At 42.5% G+C, this 19344-nt stretch overlaps 1 protein-coding gene across 7 annotated transcripts in view; it reads right to left on the bottom strand.

The window, feature by feature from the left end:
- Window positions 1–19344, bottom strand: part of FBXL4 (F-box and leucine rich repeat protein 4) — a 100553-nt gene that overhangs the window by 18326 nt on the left and 62883 nt on the right. The window lies entirely within an intron of this gene.

The raw sequence follows: 19344 nt of genomic DNA, 5'->3' as shown, positions 1-19344 counted from the left end.
CACAGCATCAGGATTGAACTAGGGACTTTAATGTCAAAGGATTCTCTTTGCTGACAAGGGTACTGACAACCATTGAGCACCTGTCACTAGCAACATGCAGACTGAAATGAATATAACGTTTATTTTACAGTCATGTTTCTGCCATTTTAACATGACCATTCTGTTCAGAATACTGCCACACAACTAAAAGAATCTGAAACTATATTAGAATCAGGTGCACCTTGCAGAATGTTTATATGCTTAAATATTCAGTTTTATTTCTATAAGACAAGGTGAGGCTACGTGTTTTCATGAAAATTTGTGCTTCTAAAAAAAATAAAACCACTGTACTACACTATATTACACTGTATTGCCTTATTTTGTTTTGTAGTTTGAAATATACTCAAACTGAAGGGCAAAAGAAACCAAAATTGTCATACATTTGTGGATAAACAGAACTACAAATAAATGTGAGCTACACTTAAAACATTTTAATCACCTTTTAAAGATATGACAATTTGTATTCTAGAAAGATCTAGCAACTTCAGAAACAGGAAATATGATATGATCCTGAATAGGAGGAGGATGTACTGATACTGCTGCTAAATATACCCTTAGGGATCTGATGGATAATCCCAAATGTTTTAGTGCTAGCAAATAATCCAAAATAGCAGTAACCGGGGACTCCAAGGCAATGTCATGCTGCACATGCAGAAAACCTCTTCCATTTTGCTCTATAGGTCAGTCTAGTAGAGTTTTTTCTGCTATACTAGGATGTTCTGGACTTCAGCTGAACAATTTCTTTCACTGGCAGTCACCTAGCCAGCATCCAAGCTGTCAGATGTAAAGATGCCGGATATTGGTTTAAGACAGCGGTGGGCAAACTCTTTGGCCTGAGGGCCACATTGGGGTTGCAAAACTGTATGGACGGCCGGGTAGAGAAGGCTGTGCCTCCCCAAAGATCTTGGCCCCCACCCCCACCCCTGACTGCCTCCCTCAGAATCCCCAACCCATCCAACCCCCCCAGGCCTGTGTCTCCTGACCGGCCCCTTCCAGGACCCCCCAACCATAACCGCTCCCCCAGAACCCCAACCCCTATCCAACCCCTACTTCTCCCTGTCCCCTGACTGCCCTGACCCCTATCCACACCCCTGCCCCCTGACAGGCCCCCAGAACTCCCACACCTATTCAACCCCCCCTGCTCCCTGTCCCAACTGCCCCCCCACAGAACCTCTGCCCCATCCAACCTCCCACTCCCTGTCCCCTGACTGCCCTCTGAGGCCCCCTGCCCTTTATCCAACCCCCCGACCCCTTTACCATGCCGCTCAGAGCAGCATGTCTAGCAGCCGTGCCGCTTGGCTGGAGCCAGACATGCTGCCGCGCTGCCCTGCAGGAGCGCACAGCCGCGCTGCCCAGAGTGCTTCCCGTGCAGCGGCATGGCTACGATGGAGGGGGAACAGCAGGGGAGGGGCCGGGGATTATCCTCCCCAACGGGAGCTCGAGAGCTGGGCAGGATGGTCCCGCGGGCCGGATGTGGCCCGTGGGCCGTAGTTTGCCCACCTCTGGTTTAAGATCTGATCTTCATTTTGCAAAATCACATTGGGTAGTACACGTAATGTGATTGGAAGTGACACTAACAGGTCACTGCACCAGAACCATCTGACCCAAACTGGGGCTACCATGATCATTAAGGCTGAATCTTGCCTGAGTTCCCTTAGAACCCTTGATATCAATAGAATGGGTGGGAAGGCATATCTGATCCTTGGTGTCCATGAGATGAGGAAGGCATCTGATGGACTGCCTAGGCTCAAACCACTCTGGAACAGAACACTTGACACCAGTAAGGCTCACAAAAGGGAGAGCAAGGGGTATAAATGGGGAACATATCTCCCTGCTATATCGGGAACAGTAGAATAACAAATATTCTTCCTCTCAGCTGGAGGAAACTACATTGTCTAGTGTCTGAAGGTGCTTTCAAATGCCATTCACAACTTGAACAGAAGAAGTCATCAGTACTGTGGTAATATTAGTAATTTGTGCTGAGGCAGTAGCACTTAGAATGGCAGATGAAGAGTGGTAAGGGTGATATGGGATTCCATTGATAAAGAACTAAAGGAGAGGAATATAATTAATGCCAGTCAACACATGATATTATATGGCTTCTGTCACCTCTTGCTCTGTAACTTTGGGGGCCTCTGTGCCATGCAGCCATTGTCCAATTCCCTAACATCAGTAGCCTGTCCACAAGCGTAAGTTCTCATCCTGGCCCTCAGCAGCCTAGTTACACTTTTCAGGATGACACCACTAGCTCTTCCAGTCTAGGTCTCCCCAAGTTCTTAATTACCAGCCACTCAGACCGCTCCCGAAGGCGTGAAACCAGTCCCCCCGCCTCCTTATCAGCTCACTTTGGCATACACCAGCACATCAGAGATGGCTTGGGATGAAAACAAACAAGTTTATTTAATAGAAAAACTACAGATTCAAAGATGAAATAGTGATGGAAAGCAAAGATACAAATTACACAGAAAACAAAGATGCAACGTGAGGCTTTTCACTTTTGCTGTAGATAAAATCTCTTTTCTAACAAGAGTTACCTCTTAAATTAAAACAATTTTCCAGGGTACACCCAACCTATAGGAGGGATCCAGCATCCCAGACAGGCTCCCACTTCAAAACTGTCCTCCTAGTTCTTGATGCTATTTAGTTCAAACTCTTTCATTTTAAAAGGGGGTTGCAGTTTTATTATTCCTTCAGTCACTATAAAAATTCGAAGTTGGAAAACTCCCTCCTTTTTTAGTTTTCGATGACTGGGGGTTTTCTTTCCTGTTTCAAGCTGTTCTCATTTGCTTTGATGGTTCCTCATTGTTTTTTCCTGGGTTGGACAATGGATAGGTATTTGAAGCTAGTCTTTCTGGTTGGGGAGGTAGCCCTTCTTTGCCTGACTACTTCATCGCCTCGTTGTGAAGTGATGCTGAAATCGCAACACAGTCACAACTATAATTACAATTTTCTACAAACACACACATACACACACACAATATATATATACATACATTCATAACCATAACCTGTATACATGTCTCATAATTACTATTCAGTTCAGTGCATTACAAGTTTTCATAAAAGCTCTAACTCGATATTCTTTTACAGTGAAATAAGATTGTACGCAAACAGGTCATTTAACTGCTTTTTTTGGAGGGTTAAACTTCTGTTCTCTCACTGGGGTGTCTGGACATTGTCACAACATGGCTTTATGGAAAATAGGTTTTGTCAAACAAATTTAATTTCATTCTTTGAGGCGATTACAACTTTGGTTGATAAGGGTAACTACATAGATGTAATACACTTAGACTTTTGTAAGGTATTTAACTTAGTACCACATGGCATTCTGATTAAAAAAATAGCACTATAAAATATCAGTAAAGCACACATTAACTGGATTAATAACTAGCTAACTGGCAGATCTAAAAAATAATTATCAATGGGGAATCATCATTAAATGAGTGTGTTTCTAGTGGGGGTCCATAGGGATTAGCACTAGGCTCAATGCTATTCAACATTGTCATCAATGATATCCAAGTAAATATAAAATCACTGCTGATAAAATCTGTCAATGACAAAGACTGGTGGAATGGTAAGTAGTGATGAGGACAGGGTGGTCATTCAAAGCAATCTGGAATGCTTGGCAAGCTGGGCTCAAACAAAACGTGTTCTAATACAGCCAAATGCAAAGTTATACATCTAGGTACAAGGAACACAGGCTATATCTATTGAATGGGGATTGCATCCTGGAAAGCAGTGACTCTGAACCCCCCCAGCCATATATCTGTCATTGCGCCAAGAATAAGAAAAATGAACTACACCTTATAAAAATTCAACCCACTGCTTCTTTCTCCATAGCCTTTTTCTCAGCCCTGGCTTCCCTTGGGTCTCAAAAGTGATCTGAATTTTCCCTGGGAACAAAATGGATGACTCCTTCTCCTTCTTCAAACAGCCATTTGGGGACACCACAAAGTCTGACTTGGGCTGCTGGACTGATATCTGGGTGCAGGAGGGGGAAAGTAAATGCACTGCTTTCAATAAAACCTATTCTCCTGACTTTCTTGTAAAGTTAGGTCCTTCAAGTATGAAATGAATAGTTGCCAGTTGGGTTTTATGGGCCCTGAATCATCTGTGGTGTTCAGTACACTTGTATAAAATCCTTCCAGACATCAGTGTTCAGGCTTGAGGAAAACTCAGTTCCTATCCATGTCAGGTGTGTGTGCTTGCCACATGCACCGGTGCCAGAAGTTTTTCCCTCAGTGGCATCCATAGGGGACCGACTCTGGCGCCCTCTGGCGTGGTGTGCCTATACGCTACCAGCTCCCCTTCCCCTAGTTCCTTCTTGCTGGAACTCTGACAGAGGAGAAGGAGGGTGGGTGATGGAATGGACACGAGCAACACATCTCAAAGAATAACAGTTACAAGAGGTTAGTAACCGTTTTTTCTTCGAGTGCTTGCTCATGCCCATTTCATATTAGTGCACTGTTTGGACTCTCCACTGTGAAATCTGCGTGGTACAGAGTAAAAACACACAAAAGACCAGATCTCATGGGGGGAGACCAGATTTCATGGTCTGTGATGCATTTTTCATGGCTGTGAATTTGGTAGAGCCCGACTCATAGAATATGCACCCATTCAGTTCCACTGAAACCCTATTGTGAGGGCTTAAGTAGTGCATGAACCTTATACTGCAGCTGTGCACAAGGGTGACTATCACTTAGTGTAAACAGAGACCTGAACAGATAAAGAAAAAAATACGAAGTCTTTGTGGACTACTGTTAAAAAGCAATTTCATCTCCCATTGAAGAAAGATTTGATACTAAGGCTGCGGCTCCAGCTGCCAGCTCCCAATCTGGGCAGGGAGGCTGCAGCTCTAGCTGTCAGCTCCCTAGGCAGTAGGGCTCAGGCTGTCAGCCCTGTATGGCAGGGAAAAATCCTGGACATTTGCTAATATTTAAAAAAAATCCACCCAGACAAAGATTGGCAGACCAAAAACTATGTCATGTCCAGGAAAACCCAGACTTATCGTAACCCTAGCCAATGCAATCCTTGGTTGTGTAAACGGGAATAGTAAGAAGGAGAAGGCAAGTGATTTTACTTCTGCATATGGCATACAGTTCTGGTGTCCACATTTTAAAAAACATTGAAAGATTGCAAAGGGTGCAGAAAAGAGCTACAAAAATGATTTGACAGTTGAGGAAAATGCCTTACAGTGAGAGATTTAAAGAGCTCCATCTGTTTACAAAAAAGACAGAGGTGACTTGATTACAGAGTATAAATACCTTCACAGCGAGAAATACTGGGTACTAAAGAGCTCTTTTATCTAGTGGAGAAAAGTATAACAAGAACCAATGGCTAGACGCTAAAGCCAGAGAAATTCAAATTGGAATTTAAGTACAGATTTTTAACTGTGAAGATGATTAACCATTGGAACAAACTACTTAGGGAAGTGGTGGACCATCTCTTGATGTCTTGGGGCAAGTTTTAATTCTCAAGGATTTACTATCACCCATCACAGCCAAGGTCCTGGTACTGGGAATCCTCTAAACTAATATAAAAATCTTAATTATTTATATATATTTGTCAACAGGCATAAAATTAATATTAAATGTGCTAACTACATGTTACTACTATAACTTGCTTGACAAGTAATCACACAGTGTGCAGAGTAAGCAAATCCTACTAGGGTTCCATCTCATTGCCATAGGTAGCAAGGACTGATTGGGCCCACTCCATCCTTAGTGCCTGTCTGGAGTGGCTCAGGAGCATGAGTACCAACCTCAGGGCAGACTGTTAAAAAAACAGGTTGTGAATTCTGTACTTAGATTTCACCAACCATCAAATGTGAACTCCTCAGGCACTACAGCAGCATTAACATGGAGTCACAGACAGTCCCCTGGGTACTTCAATCTGTCTTGTCACCCAGGTAAGCTTGCTTTTGACATAAGGAACCCCTTACACGAAAAATCACAACAATGTTCAGGTTACCCCCAGTTCCAAAGGACCTGTGCCTTACCCCTGGTCAACTGTACCTTAGATATTACATCAAAGACAACACGTGTAGCCAATCTATAATAAATCAACTAAAGATTTATTAACTAAGAAAAATAAATGAGTTATTTACAAAAGTTAAAGTAGGTCAAGATATACACACAAATGAATTAGTCTTAAGTTCCAAAAAAGTAATAGAAGTTTCTATAATAAGCAAGCTCTGTATGTCCTTTAGAGCTAAACCAAGCCAAACGCTGTGAATCTTTTACTCATGCTTAGTAATCCTTGCCCCTCATAGTCTAAGCAGTATAGAGATGCAGTTTCTTCCTGTCAGGGATTTTTATTCCCTTCCCCCAGAGTCCAAGCTGAAGGGACAAGTCTCTGTGCACATCCCCTCTTCATGAGTGGGGGGTGGGGGTAGGAGTGGGGGCAATCAACAAAGTCTTTGTTCTTTGATGTTTCACAATGGCTCATTTGGTTTCAGTGGGCCTTCTTGGTAAGCAGGGCCTAATGTCTTCCATAGGAAGCCAGCATTTTACATTAATTAATGCTCCTTTCCTGTGTGATGACTTACATAATTACAGAGGATTACAATGCAAACACTTAATATTTTAATTCCCTGCAAGCCATGTCATCAGTCGCCCCTCCCTCCATCAGAGGAATGGCAGACAATCATTTTGCGCCTTTTTTCAGTGCAGACACCATACCATGGGAAGTATGGAGCCCGCTCATGGTGTTAATGGGGCAGGTTCATGCTGTGGAACACCGATTCTGGGCCCGGGCAACAAGCACAGACTGGTGGGACCGCACAGTGTTGCAGGTGTGAGATGATTCCCAGTGGCTGCGAAACTTTCACATGCGTAAGGGCACTTTCATGGAACTCTGTGACTTGCTTTCCCCTGCCCTGAAGCACCAGAATACCAAGATGAGAGCAGCCCTCACAGTTCACAAGTGAGTGGCGATAGCCCTGTGGAAGCATGCAACGCCAGACAGCTACTGGTCAGTTGGGAATCAATCTGGAGTGGGCAAATCTACTGTGGGGGCTGCTGTGATGCAAGTAGCCAAAGCAATGATTGAGCTGCTGCTACCAAAGGTAGTGACTCTGGGAAATGTGCAGGTCATAGTAGATGGCTTTGCTGCAATGGGATTCCCTAATTGTGGTGGAGTGATAGATGGAACCCATATCCCTGTCTTGGCACCAGACCACCAGGGCAGCCAGTACATAAACTGCAAGGGGTACTTTTCAATGGTGCTGCAAGCACTGGTGGATCACAAGGGACGTTTCACCAACATCAACATGGGATGGCCGAGAAGGGTTCATGACACTCGTGTCTTCAGGAACACTAGTCTGTTTAAATGGCTGCAGCAAGGGATTTACTTCCCAGAGCAGAAAATAACTGTTGGGGATGTTGACATGCCAATAGTTATCCTTGGGGACCCAGCTTACCCCTTAATGCCATGGCTCACAAAGCCATACACAGGCAGCCTGGACAGTAGTCAGGAGCTGTTCAACTATAGGCTGAGCAAGTGCTGAATGGTGGTAGAATGTACATTTGGATGTTTAAAGGGTCGCTGGTGCACTTTACTGACTCACTCAGACCTCAGCGAAAACAATATTCCCATTGTTATTGCTGTTTGCTCCACAATCTCTGTGAGAGTAAGGGGGGAGACATTTATGGCGGGGTGGGAGGTTGAGGCAAATCGCCTGGCCGCTGATTACATGTGGCCAGACACCAGGGTAATTAGAAGAGCACACCTGGAAGCGCTGCACATCACAGAAGCTTTGAAAACCAGTTTCATGACTGGCCAGGCTACGGTGTGACAGTTCTGTTTGTTTCTCCTTGATGAAAACCTGCCCCCTTGGTTGACTCATTCCCTGTAACCACCCACCCTCCCCCCGTTCAATCACAGCTTGCTTGCAAAGGAAATAAAATCACTATCATTTAAAAACCATGCATTCTTTATTAATTGATTATAAAATTAGGGAGAGAACTGACAAGGTAGGCCAGGTGGGGTGTGGGAGAAGGGGAGGAGGGAAGGAAAAGGCCACTTCAAAACTTATTGAATGACAGCCTTCTGTTGCTTGGGCTGCCCACTGGGGTGGAGTTGCAGGGTGCATGGAGCCTCCCTCCCCCATTCTTGGGCATCTGGATGAGGCGGCTATGGAACTTGGGGAGGGCAGTTAAACAGGGACTGCAGCGGCACTCTGTGATCCTGCTGCCGTTCCTGAAGCTCCACCAGATGCCGGAGCATGTCCATTTGATCCTGCAGTAGCCCCAGCGTTGCATCCTGCCTCCTCTGATCTTCCTGCCGCCACCTCTCATCTCAATCGTCCCTCCTGTCCTCACGTTCGTCCCTCCTGTCCTCATGTTCATTGGCCGCTTTCCTGTACTGTGATAATGTGTCCTTCCACACATTCAGATGAGCTCTTTCATTGAGGGTTGACTGCATGATCTCAGAGAACATTTCATCGCGCGTGTATTTTTTCCGCCGCCTTATCTGAGATAGCCTTCGGGATGGAGGAGGGAGGCTTGAAAAATTTGCAGCTGCAGGAGGGAAAAAAGGGAGAGAAGTATTTTAAAAGATACATTTTACAAAACAATGGGTATACTCTTTCACGGTGAACAACACTATTCACATTACATAGCACATGTGATTTTGGTACAAGGTCATTTTTTGCATCTTATATTGAGTGCCTGCGGCTTTGATGTTAGAGATCACAGACTCAGGGCCAGGAAACAGAATTCGGCTTGCAGGCAGCCATGGTAAGCCATAGTCTTTCGGCTTCTGCAACCTTCATAAAAGCAGCGCCCTCCTTTCCCATACCAAGCAAAGCCCGTTCAGTGCTGCGGTTTTCGTGTTAACGTGCAGCAGCAGAAACCAGACTAACCCCCCCATCCAATTCTCCGGGATGATCGCTTTACCCCTCCCGCCACCGTGTGGTTGGTATCAGGGAAGATCCCTGTTAGCCAAACGCAAACAGCTCAGCTCCCTTCTCCCCCGCCACTGCTTGGTTAACTGCAGGGAGGATTTATTTTCAGCCACAGGCAAACAGCCCAGTAGGAACAGCCACCTCTGAATGTCCCCTTAATTAAGTTCCAGTATTTCAACCAGGTTACATGAATGATATCATTCTCCTGAGGATAACACAGAGAGATAAAGAACGGATGTTGCTTGAATGCCAAACACTGGGACCATACACTGCCAGGCTTTGTCATGCAATGATACCAGATTACTTGCTACTAGCATGGCGTGGTCAAGTGTCCTACCATGAAGGACGGAATAAGGCTGCTCTTCCCAGAAACCTTCTGCAAAGGCTTTTGGAGTACCTCCAGGAGAGCTTCATGGAGGATGTCCCAGGAGGATTTCCGTTCCAGCCCCAGACACGTTAACAGACTTTTCCAGTAGCTGTACTGGCCATGAATGCATCCCAAGTCCTCAGGGCAAATTAATCATTAAAAAATGCTTGCTTTTAAACCATGTATTATATATACAAAAGGTACACTCACCAGAGGTCCCTTCTACGGCTTCATGGTCCGGGATACCGCCTTGGGAGGGTATTTCAGTCAGGGTGAGAAAAAGATCCTGGCTGTTGGGGGGGAACGGTGTGCTGTGTGCTCTCCTCAAGCTCCTCCTCCTCCTCATCTTCCCCGTCCGCAAAATCCTCAGGCCTGGCTGAGAGTACTCCATCTCAGAATCCACGGTCGGGGTGAGGTAGTGGTGGCGGCCCCCTGTAGAACTACATGCAGCTCAGCGTAGAAGCGGCATGTCTGCAGCTCTGCCCTGGAGCATCTGTTTGATTTTTTGGTTTTCTGGTACACTTGTCTGAGCTCCTTAACTTTCCCGCAGCACTGTGTTGAGTCCCTGTCGTGGCCTCTCTCCATCATGCCCTTGGAGACTTTCAAATGTATTGGCATTTCATCTTTTAGAACGTAGTTCTGATAGTACGGAATCGTCTCCCATACAGCAATCAGATCCAGTACCTCCCATACGGTCCATGCTGGAGCTCTTTTTCGATTCTCGGACTGCATGGTTACCTGTGCTGATGAGCTCTGCATGGTTACCTGCGCTGATGAGCGCGACTGGCCAAACAGGAAATGAGATTCAAAAGTTCGCGGGGCTTTTCCTGTACACTTGGCCAGTGAATCTGAGTTGAAAGTGCTGTCCAGAGCGGTCATAATGGTGCACTGTGGGATAGCTCCCGGAGGCCAATACCGTCAAATTGCGTCCACACTAACCCTAATTTGAACTGGCAATATCAATTTCGGCGCTAATCCCCTCATCAGGGAGAACAGAAATAGATTTTAAGAGCCCTTTATGTCGATGTAAATGGCCTCGTTGTGTGGATGGGTGCAGGGTTAATTCGATTTAACGCTGCTAAATTCGACCTAAACTCATAGTGTAGACCAGGCCATAGGCTTACATAAGTATAAGTAAACCTTGATAGAGAATTCCCACTCCACCTTAATCAAACGGTCATTAACTACCTGAGGAATTACTCAGTATTTCTTCAACTCTTTAGGTAGGGAAGGGGTTTGTGTTTTGTTTTATAGTGATTCATTTTGTAAAATCATAAGCACCTGTGAAGTAAGACCCTTTCCCCTTAAGTTTATTTCTGGAAAGCTTGGTTTAACAGTGTCAGAAGTACAGCTTTAGAGATTTCTTCTTCTCTTTAAAGTAGGAGGGAGATTCTCATGAGGGATTTTAAAATTAGAACTGTTTCTTTAAGACCTAATTGTGAGCAACAGCCTTCACCAGTACCTGGGCCAAACCCTGAGAGAAGTGGGGAGGGGACCTGTGTGAGGGAAAGTTGAAAGGACACTCTGCTGACACATTTCCTGAATGTCTTCCTAAAGAAAACAGTAACCACTTTATGAGCTCCTGTGGTGATCACTGGAAAGGGAGAGGAGACAGGTGCTTCAAGAAGGGTTTAGGTTGGACATTAGGAAAAACTGCTTAACTGTCAGAGTGGTTAAACACTGGAATAAACTGCCTAGGGAGGGCGTGGAAATCTCCTTCATTGGAGATTTTTTAAGAGCAGGTTAGACAAACACCGTCCAGAAATGGTCTAGATACCACTTAGTCCTTCCACAAGTGCAGGGGACTGGACTAGATTACCTCTTGAGGTCCCTTCCAGTCCTATGATTCTCCCAGGGAGGTGATCCCTGCCGCTCCGTCTGAGCTGAGTAGGGACTGACCACTGAGAACAAGGACACAGCTGGGGCAACTGAAGACAAAATAACTCACTAGTATAAGAAAGGTCACAAGAGCTGGCACCTTTCATGGCATCTGAAATATTTCAGGTAAAATAGCTTGTGGGAGGAGAAATGCTTCTCAGCCATCTCAGCACGTACCATGCCTATGTGCTGGCGGGGAGCAGGAATTTCATCCTCTGGGGAGCTCTGTGACAATTTGAACCCCATATTCACCACAGTAATATGATTATGATATAATTATATTGCATCTTGATTATGTGGCATCTCGTACAAGATGCGTCACGTGTGGTATCTATGGAAAAGTTATGATTTGCTGAATATGATTATGCTATTTATATGCATGAATCATTTTGTATCTGAAGTTATGAATATTGACTATGTATATGTATTTAAAATGTGCTTGCTCTGGGTAACACCCGCAACTAGCCTTTCCAGTACAACAAAACTAGACAGTGCTAATGGCTCATCAGCGGAAACAATGGGCCATGAAAAAGGCTTGTTCTCACTTGGAAATGCTTCAGACAGCTATGGATAATGGCTGCTATGATTCAGCGAGGCATGCCAGGGCATGTGACCAAACCACATGGTATTGAATCTATTTTGGTAACTGTATTTTTCCACAAAATGGGCTGGGAACATGGCTTGGAACAAAGGGGTTCCCACCCTAAGGAAGGTTTCAGAGTAGCAGCCGTGTTAGTCTGTATCCGCAAAAAGAACAGGAGTACTTGTGGCACCTTAGAGACTAGCAAATTTATTTCAGCATGAGCTTTCGTGAGCTACAGCTCACTTCTTCGGATGCATAGAATGGAACACACAGACATGAGATATTTATACATACAGAGAACATGAAAATGTGGAAGTATGCATACCAACAGGAAAAGTCTAATCAATTGAGATGAGCTATCATCAGGAGGAGAAACTATAAAAGAGGAAAGTAGCATCACCAAGGGGCCTCACTCCCTCTATAAGAACACCTGGAAACACCTTAGGAACAAAGACTGACCTGGGGAAAGTGCTGGTCCCAGGCAGGAAGAGACGATTCCTGCCTGTGTATAAAACATCTACAAACTGCTTGTACTATCTAACGGGGTGAGGCACTGTTTGATTCAAAATAATCCTGTGTAGTGTATAAGATTTAGATTGCGTTTTGTTTATTTCTTAAGTAATCTTCTTTGATCTGTTTGCTATCTCTTATAATCACTTAAAATCTATCTTTCTGTAGTGAATAAACCTGTTTTATATTTGCTCTTAACCAGTGTGTTTTTGAGTGAAGTGTTTGGGAAAAATCTCAGTTCAGTTAAAGGTTTTGTGCATATTCCTCTCCAAGTCGCGAGGGTGGGGGTGGGAGCAGAACCTGGGTGACTGTAATAATCTTTATTGGTCAGGCTTTTGACCAGGGCAGGCCGGTACAACTCCGGGGTCCATAGCTGGGGGGTATTTTGGTTGAAGTCTCTCTATTGTTGGTTCATGCAGAGGCTGTCCAGAGCATTCATGAACACAGCTGGGTGTGGTCCCTACCCATGCATGTTGGTGTAATTGCAAGCTAGCAAGACTTTGCAGCTTGTCACAATGTCATAGTGCGAGAAGGAACCCAGATTGTTAAAACAGAGGGCTCAGCTGGGGGGGGGGGGGGAGCAGGGGAGAAGACAGTACAGGCTCTTTCCCTGAGATTCTTGCCTAAGATTCAAGAAACTCTAGTGAAATTTTCCTTCTTGGTTTTACAAGCTGTGAGAATAGGAGTACAGTAACTATGGGGTGGGAGCTTAAACAAACAACCCTTACCTTCAACTGAATGCCCCTGATTCTGGCCTGGTCTCAGTGAAGGTAGCTTCTATGCAAGCTGCTCAACTATCTCAGCACAAATCTCACCCATACACCAGCATAAGCCAGGCTTTCCTGTAGCCTTCTCCACTTTCTCAACACTGACCCTGCCCATATGCTGGTTGGGAGCTGGCTTCCTGTCTGACATTTCTGAAGGGGGTAAGGAAAAGAGGTGCCATCCTTCAGACCCTCCTCAGAAAGCCAAAAGATGATTTTTTTTGTTAGTTTAGCAGTTTTGAGGAGATAAACTTCAAAGGCAATGAAGAAACAGACATTTACTTGAGCATTTTGTGAAAGCTCTGCTACAAGGGAAGACTTGGAGTCTGCCATGTGTGCTGCTTGGAGGCACAGAATACTGAAGTATTCTTTCTGAGTGGTGATCCTAAACCCAGGCTCAGAGCAAAGATCTCTATAGCAAACGGGGCAGATAAGATGGGGAATGCCCCTACTGTGAAACTGTGATATAGAGGGGACTAAGAAAATTCTGTTCAAGAGAGAAGCACTGGCCTGTCTTATGAGGCATTCTAACCTCTACTCCTTATTGCAAATTTATGTAATTTCTGTCACACTACTGCAGAGAAGCAATAAATCAAATTCCAGCAAAGCTCACCAAACCACACTGTTAAGAGCATTAATTCAGCTTTTTAGACATACAGAAGTATCTTGCTTAATAGCAACAGCTTTCCTTTTCCTATGTCAAGTTCAGCTCTCAGATGAGCAGTCTGTGATGGCAGCAAGCTTCTGGCTTCCTTTTTTAAAAATATAATTCCACACTAAATCAATATAAATCTGGAACAGCTAATTTCAATAGGTAAGACTGGACATAGGGCATTTTCAATAAGATCATATGCAAATACCCTTTCCATACACTATCTCACAATATTAAAAAAAAAATCCTTCTCCTATTTTGGATCTCAGTTGCAAAAATACTAAAACAAAAATTTCTGGGGAAAGCAGCTAGCAAAACACAATAATTTGAAAACAGACAATCATAATCGCTGATGCTTTTACTGATCTTTATCTAAGGTAAGTGAATCTTTATTCTCTAGATTTAGCAAAGAACATATTCCACCACATTGCAAATGCCAATGTGCAGGAAATCAGGTCAGACAGCAGACAATTCTACTTCAAGATGAAAGGTTCTATTATTATCATCATCATGAAGAAACAATTATACCTCCTATGATTTTAAACATGCAAATAGTGAAGTTTTATACAAAAAGAATCTAGACAATTATTCTAAAAGCTAATCTTGTTGGGATTATCTGAAACCACCCGGAATCTATTAATTTAAATAATTTTAGTAATTCAGAACTAAATTTCTTCCCACTCGTTGGCTGTCTACTCATTACTACACAATGCCAAAATCGGGAGTTGGCAGAATTTATGAAACAACTTGTATGTTAAGAGACGATTTAGAAAGAATTATAGCTTTTTGTCTGATTTTTTTTAGTTACTAAAGCAGAGTAGCAGATGCTGTGTAGTTTCTCTTAAATGCCTCTTTTATTTTAAAGTCACAATGGGTAAATCTGTATAGTTATATCACATTATATCACTTTTGTTATATACCATAGGTATTTCTAAGGCAACTGTCACCATTGTATCTTAGCTTCTAAGAGAACAATTTTGGTAGCACTAACGATATTCTCAAAAGGAAATTCCACTCTGATTGAAAGAAGAATACAATATATTAACAACAGACATACAAAGGATATTAAAGGTGAAATAAGGGTCTAGTTTAAAACCACTCAAGCAAGGAAATTAAGATTTCCAGTCTGATCTTAATTCATCCTTAGTCCAAGATACTGTATGAGGCAAAGATCAGTTTGAAGTTACATACTTGTATGTATTACAATACTGAGAAACAAGTAGGCTAATTAAAGATTGAAAGGGGAGTGTGTTTTATAAAGGAAACATACAGAACCTTAATGATACTAGATCACTAGGTTCCATTTTTGTTTTTAAAGCAAGCTAGTAATTCAGCATGTTTTTTGAATTTCAGAGAAATTTACATAGTGTTTGGCTGCGTAACAAAAAGTAGAGCAGCTTTCAATTATAAACTATTTTCAATACCATGTGTCCCCTGGATAGAACACTTGAGTAATTCTGACATAAAAAGCAGGTCTTAGGTGCTACAGGAATATTCAAGGATTAAAACTAAATATCCTTATGGCCTGGTTCCTGTAAATCTAATTTGGATCTAGATTGCTGCATAGGTATCAATGTTGCCCTCCCTTTTTCAGCACTGTACTTTGGTGCGGAATACTAGGGCTGCCCAGAGGATTCAGGGGGCCTGGGGCAAAGCAATTTTGGAGGCCCCTTCCATAAAAAAAAGTTGCAGTACTATAGAATACTATATTCTCGTGGGGGGCTCCTGCAAGGCCCAGGGCCTGGGGCAAATTGCCCCCCTCCCCTCCCGCCTCTGGGCAGCCCTGAGGAATACATGAACTAGAAAGGATTTTAAATATATTTTTGTCTGTTTTTACTTTTGTGTGTGCTGTTTCAGTATAGGATGACCAGACAGCAAACGTGAAAAATCGGGATGGGGGTGGGGGAGTAATAGGAGCCTATATAAGTAAAAGATCCAAAAATCAGGACATCTGGTCACCCTATTCCAGTAGCCATGTTGCAAGCAGTGAACCACATGCCAACTAAGAGGTGGCCAAGCCAGTTTTACAATTAAGCCATTATATTCTCTGATCTAATGTGAAGGGGGCTAGTCTGGGGAGGGGGGAAATCAAAGCTATATATATTGCATATAGCAAAAATGCTTTAGACACATGCTACAGAGCTCCCTGGTATTGTGACCCCACACCATATTTTTGTTCTCTGTTAAAGGGTTCTCATTTTTACGTTCTGACATCCTTGTGGTTAACTTCACTTCAGTGGGAAGTAAAGCGTTCACAACTATGGATGGCACTGCTGATCTACGTTTAGACCTCACCAAGACAGCTGCCTATATCAATGAGTGTATTAAAGCACCAAATAGGATAACACTTCTCTTAGGATTGACTTGTTATTCATATAGTGTGCAGTGCTTCTACAAAATGATTATTCTTGCCTTGCTGTGACTTGTGATATCCTGCTCCATATATCTTAATTACACTCTTTAATCACCCCTTTTTGTTGCTGCTTGATGAGGGAGGAGGTTGGCCTCTTGGAGACTGATTCGTCTTCCAGCAACCCAGAAGTGCTTGCATGCAGGCGGCAGAAGAAGTTCCAAGTATGTCTCCATACATCTATCTATGTATATATGTCTCCATTATTATAGTATCTAAGTGCATCACAGTCTTCAATGTATTTATCTTCACAATACTGCTGTGAGGCAGGGAAGTGCTATTATCCCAATTTTACAGATGGAGAAATGAGACACAGAAAGACTAAGGGACCTGCTCCAGGCCACACAGGAAGTCTGTGGTAGAGCAGGTAATAGAACACATCTTGTAAGTCCCAAGCTAGCGCCTTCGCCACTGGATCATCCGTCTTCCCAGACACAGAAGGCCTTCCCAATGCCAATGGACATAGGAACTACTCTTACTCCCTTGCTGTACACACTAGAGTTTGTAAAGTGTGACTTTCCCTGGGCTAACATATACAAAATTGCACTTTAGGTTGTGTGTTATTAGTTTGTGGACCTAGAGATCATTATGGACAATTCTCTATCATTTGCTCAGGCTGAATACAGTAGCCATACTTTTTCCTTTACAGTAAATTGATTAAGTTAGTATTGGGAAGGGAGGTTTGCCTCTCCCTGGAGCATCCCTTTGGGACCATACTGATGTGCATAGGATTAAAGGGAAGATGTTTGAGACACGATAGTAGGGAGACACTGGTGAAAGATGGGCTTGTGGCAGCCCTAGTTAAAAGTCACATATGGGCAATCTCCCATTTCAAGTAAATTCCCTTTTATGGTGCACTTTGGCTAGTAGGCCATTTGTTATTAATGTTGCATTTTTGACAGAAAGGAGTCTCTTGTGGTAGAAGTTAGTTTTGTGGCCTTCCTTCCCATACCTTTGGTCACAGATTTAGGAACAGATGAGCTAAGGACATTACTGGTGAGGACACAGAACATGGAAGAGGGTCTTATCACTGTACACAGTTACAGGGCCCTAAAACCAAACGTGTGCCTGCCTGCTATTGGTATAATCTGAATCTTAATATTTGGGATATGTAATAGGTGCCTTCATGCTCTGTAATTATTTAGCACCACAGACGTGCCAGGTAACACCTGAGTTATTTCAACAGCCGTTGTGGTCTCTACATATAATCCAGGTATCAGTGTTTTGGTTTTGTTCTGCTGGTCAAATTATATCTTTATTTACGCCTGTGTAACCTCCATCTATCTTCTTCAGATTAGGGATTTAGTGACAGTGGGCAGCCTTAAATAGGGTCATATGGGTGACACCCAGGACATGATTCAGGCCCTATGAATTCCATGATTGATTTATTTGCTACGGAATCCACCTCTTGCTATGAAACTGTGCTGCAGCTTTCATTAATTTTTGTTTGTCTACAACCCTTTTGGCTGTAAAGATAACCTTGAAAACGTGAACATAAACTATTTAATTAGGTCTGACTGAATCTGAAGACAACCTGAAACAATAGCTCTAACAGGTATTAATTGATCCATTCAGGTAAATGGGTTAACGCTGAAATGTAAGTAGAAAAATGTTAATGTCAATATTGCCTATTTAACTGCTCACCATTTAAGAAAAAACAAGAGAAAACATGTTTCTCATGCCTTATGCCAGTGGCGTAAGCCCAAACTGCCCCCTCCACAAGCTGCTGAAACTTCCAAGTTGCACCAGGCCTTTCTGCCAGCTTAGAACCATTCATAAGTATTATAATCATATTAAATGTAAAACAAAAAAAAGTTTGTGTGTGTTGTACAGGCATTTTAATTTAGTGAATTCATATATTTCAACTATTCTAAAATTGTATTTGCAGTAAAAATGAAAACTTTTGTTGTCTCACCACTCATAACTTATGAAAGTGTTTAGAATATCTTGTAAAATGAAATATATACTCTCACATTACATCCTACAAATATTTAATTAACAAGGATGCTTGTTTTTTCTAATTTGTAATTGTGGATTTGGTATCTAACTAAAATATAATTTTGGCTACAGTATATATGCACAAAGAATACTTCAGATATGCACTAGATCAAGATAATGTTCATGCCCAAATCATAATGATGCGTATTGTCAAATTATTGCACACAATAATACTTTCATTGTTCATTGTGAACTTGAAATGCATCAGTGCCAGCGAGCACTGAAATTATGCTGTGAATGAGTATTCAGTGAATAAACATTAAAGAGACATGTATCAGCAAATACCAAGACCACCAGCACAAAAATCCCAGAAGCATAATGGTGGTCTTAAGTTAGCAGAATATAATTATTTTTTTTAAATGTGACTGTTAGGCTTCTTTGGGCAAAGTTACAAATTGACTCAAGCACTTCAGAATTTAACAGGCTTTAGGAAGAAATAATTTACAATAAGTTTAAAGGGCATTTTGGAAATACCACATTTTTCATTAGATGGGAAGAACGATAGTCTTGTACTTAAGGCACAGGACGGAGAGTATCTTCCTGTATGATCTTGGGCAAAATCACTGAACCTCACTGTGCAATACTTTCCCTACCGTAATGTGGAGAATAAGAATGCCTACACACACACAAGGGTGTTGTGAGCTTCACATCATAAACTTTGGACCCGATCCTGCAAACAGCATTGCACACGAGTAACTTTATTCACATGAGAAGTTAATGAGAGACTACTTAGTTTGTAAGAATTTGCAGGATCAGGGCCATAGATTATAAACTCCTCCTTACGTGAACCTTGTTTTCTAATATGTTTGCATAGCAACTGTGATCGAATACAAATAATGAGAAACAAATAATAAACTCCCAATGCTAACCATTTCTCCACTACACTGAAACTGATGAGATATCTTTAGAAACAAAATCTTTAATTCAGAAACAGTGGGAAAAGATTTTAAACACACAGACACATTATTAATTCAAGGAAAAACATGAACACTGAGAATAACAAGTAACTGTAAGAACATTTTGAGATTTATATTATAACTGTATAATATATTGTTAATCTTATTATATGTTATCCCCAAACTCTATACTTTTACATTAGGAACAAATCATGAACCATCAACCACAGCTTTGCGCACAAATTATTCACTATTATAATAAATGTGTAATACTGAATAATACCTAGAATAGCAAACGGAGTACAAATATTATAATTTTAAAGGCAGAGAAATTAAAAAAAC

Source organism: Mauremys reevesii, linkage group 3, assembly GCF_016161935.1.
Source record: "Mauremys reevesii isolate NIE-2019 linkage group 3, ASM1616193v1, whole genome shotgun sequence".
Lineage (NCBI taxonomy): Eukaryota > Metazoa > Chordata > Testudines > Geoemydidae > Mauremys > Mauremys reevesii.
This window is presented reverse-complemented; position numbering and strand designations above follow the sequence as displayed.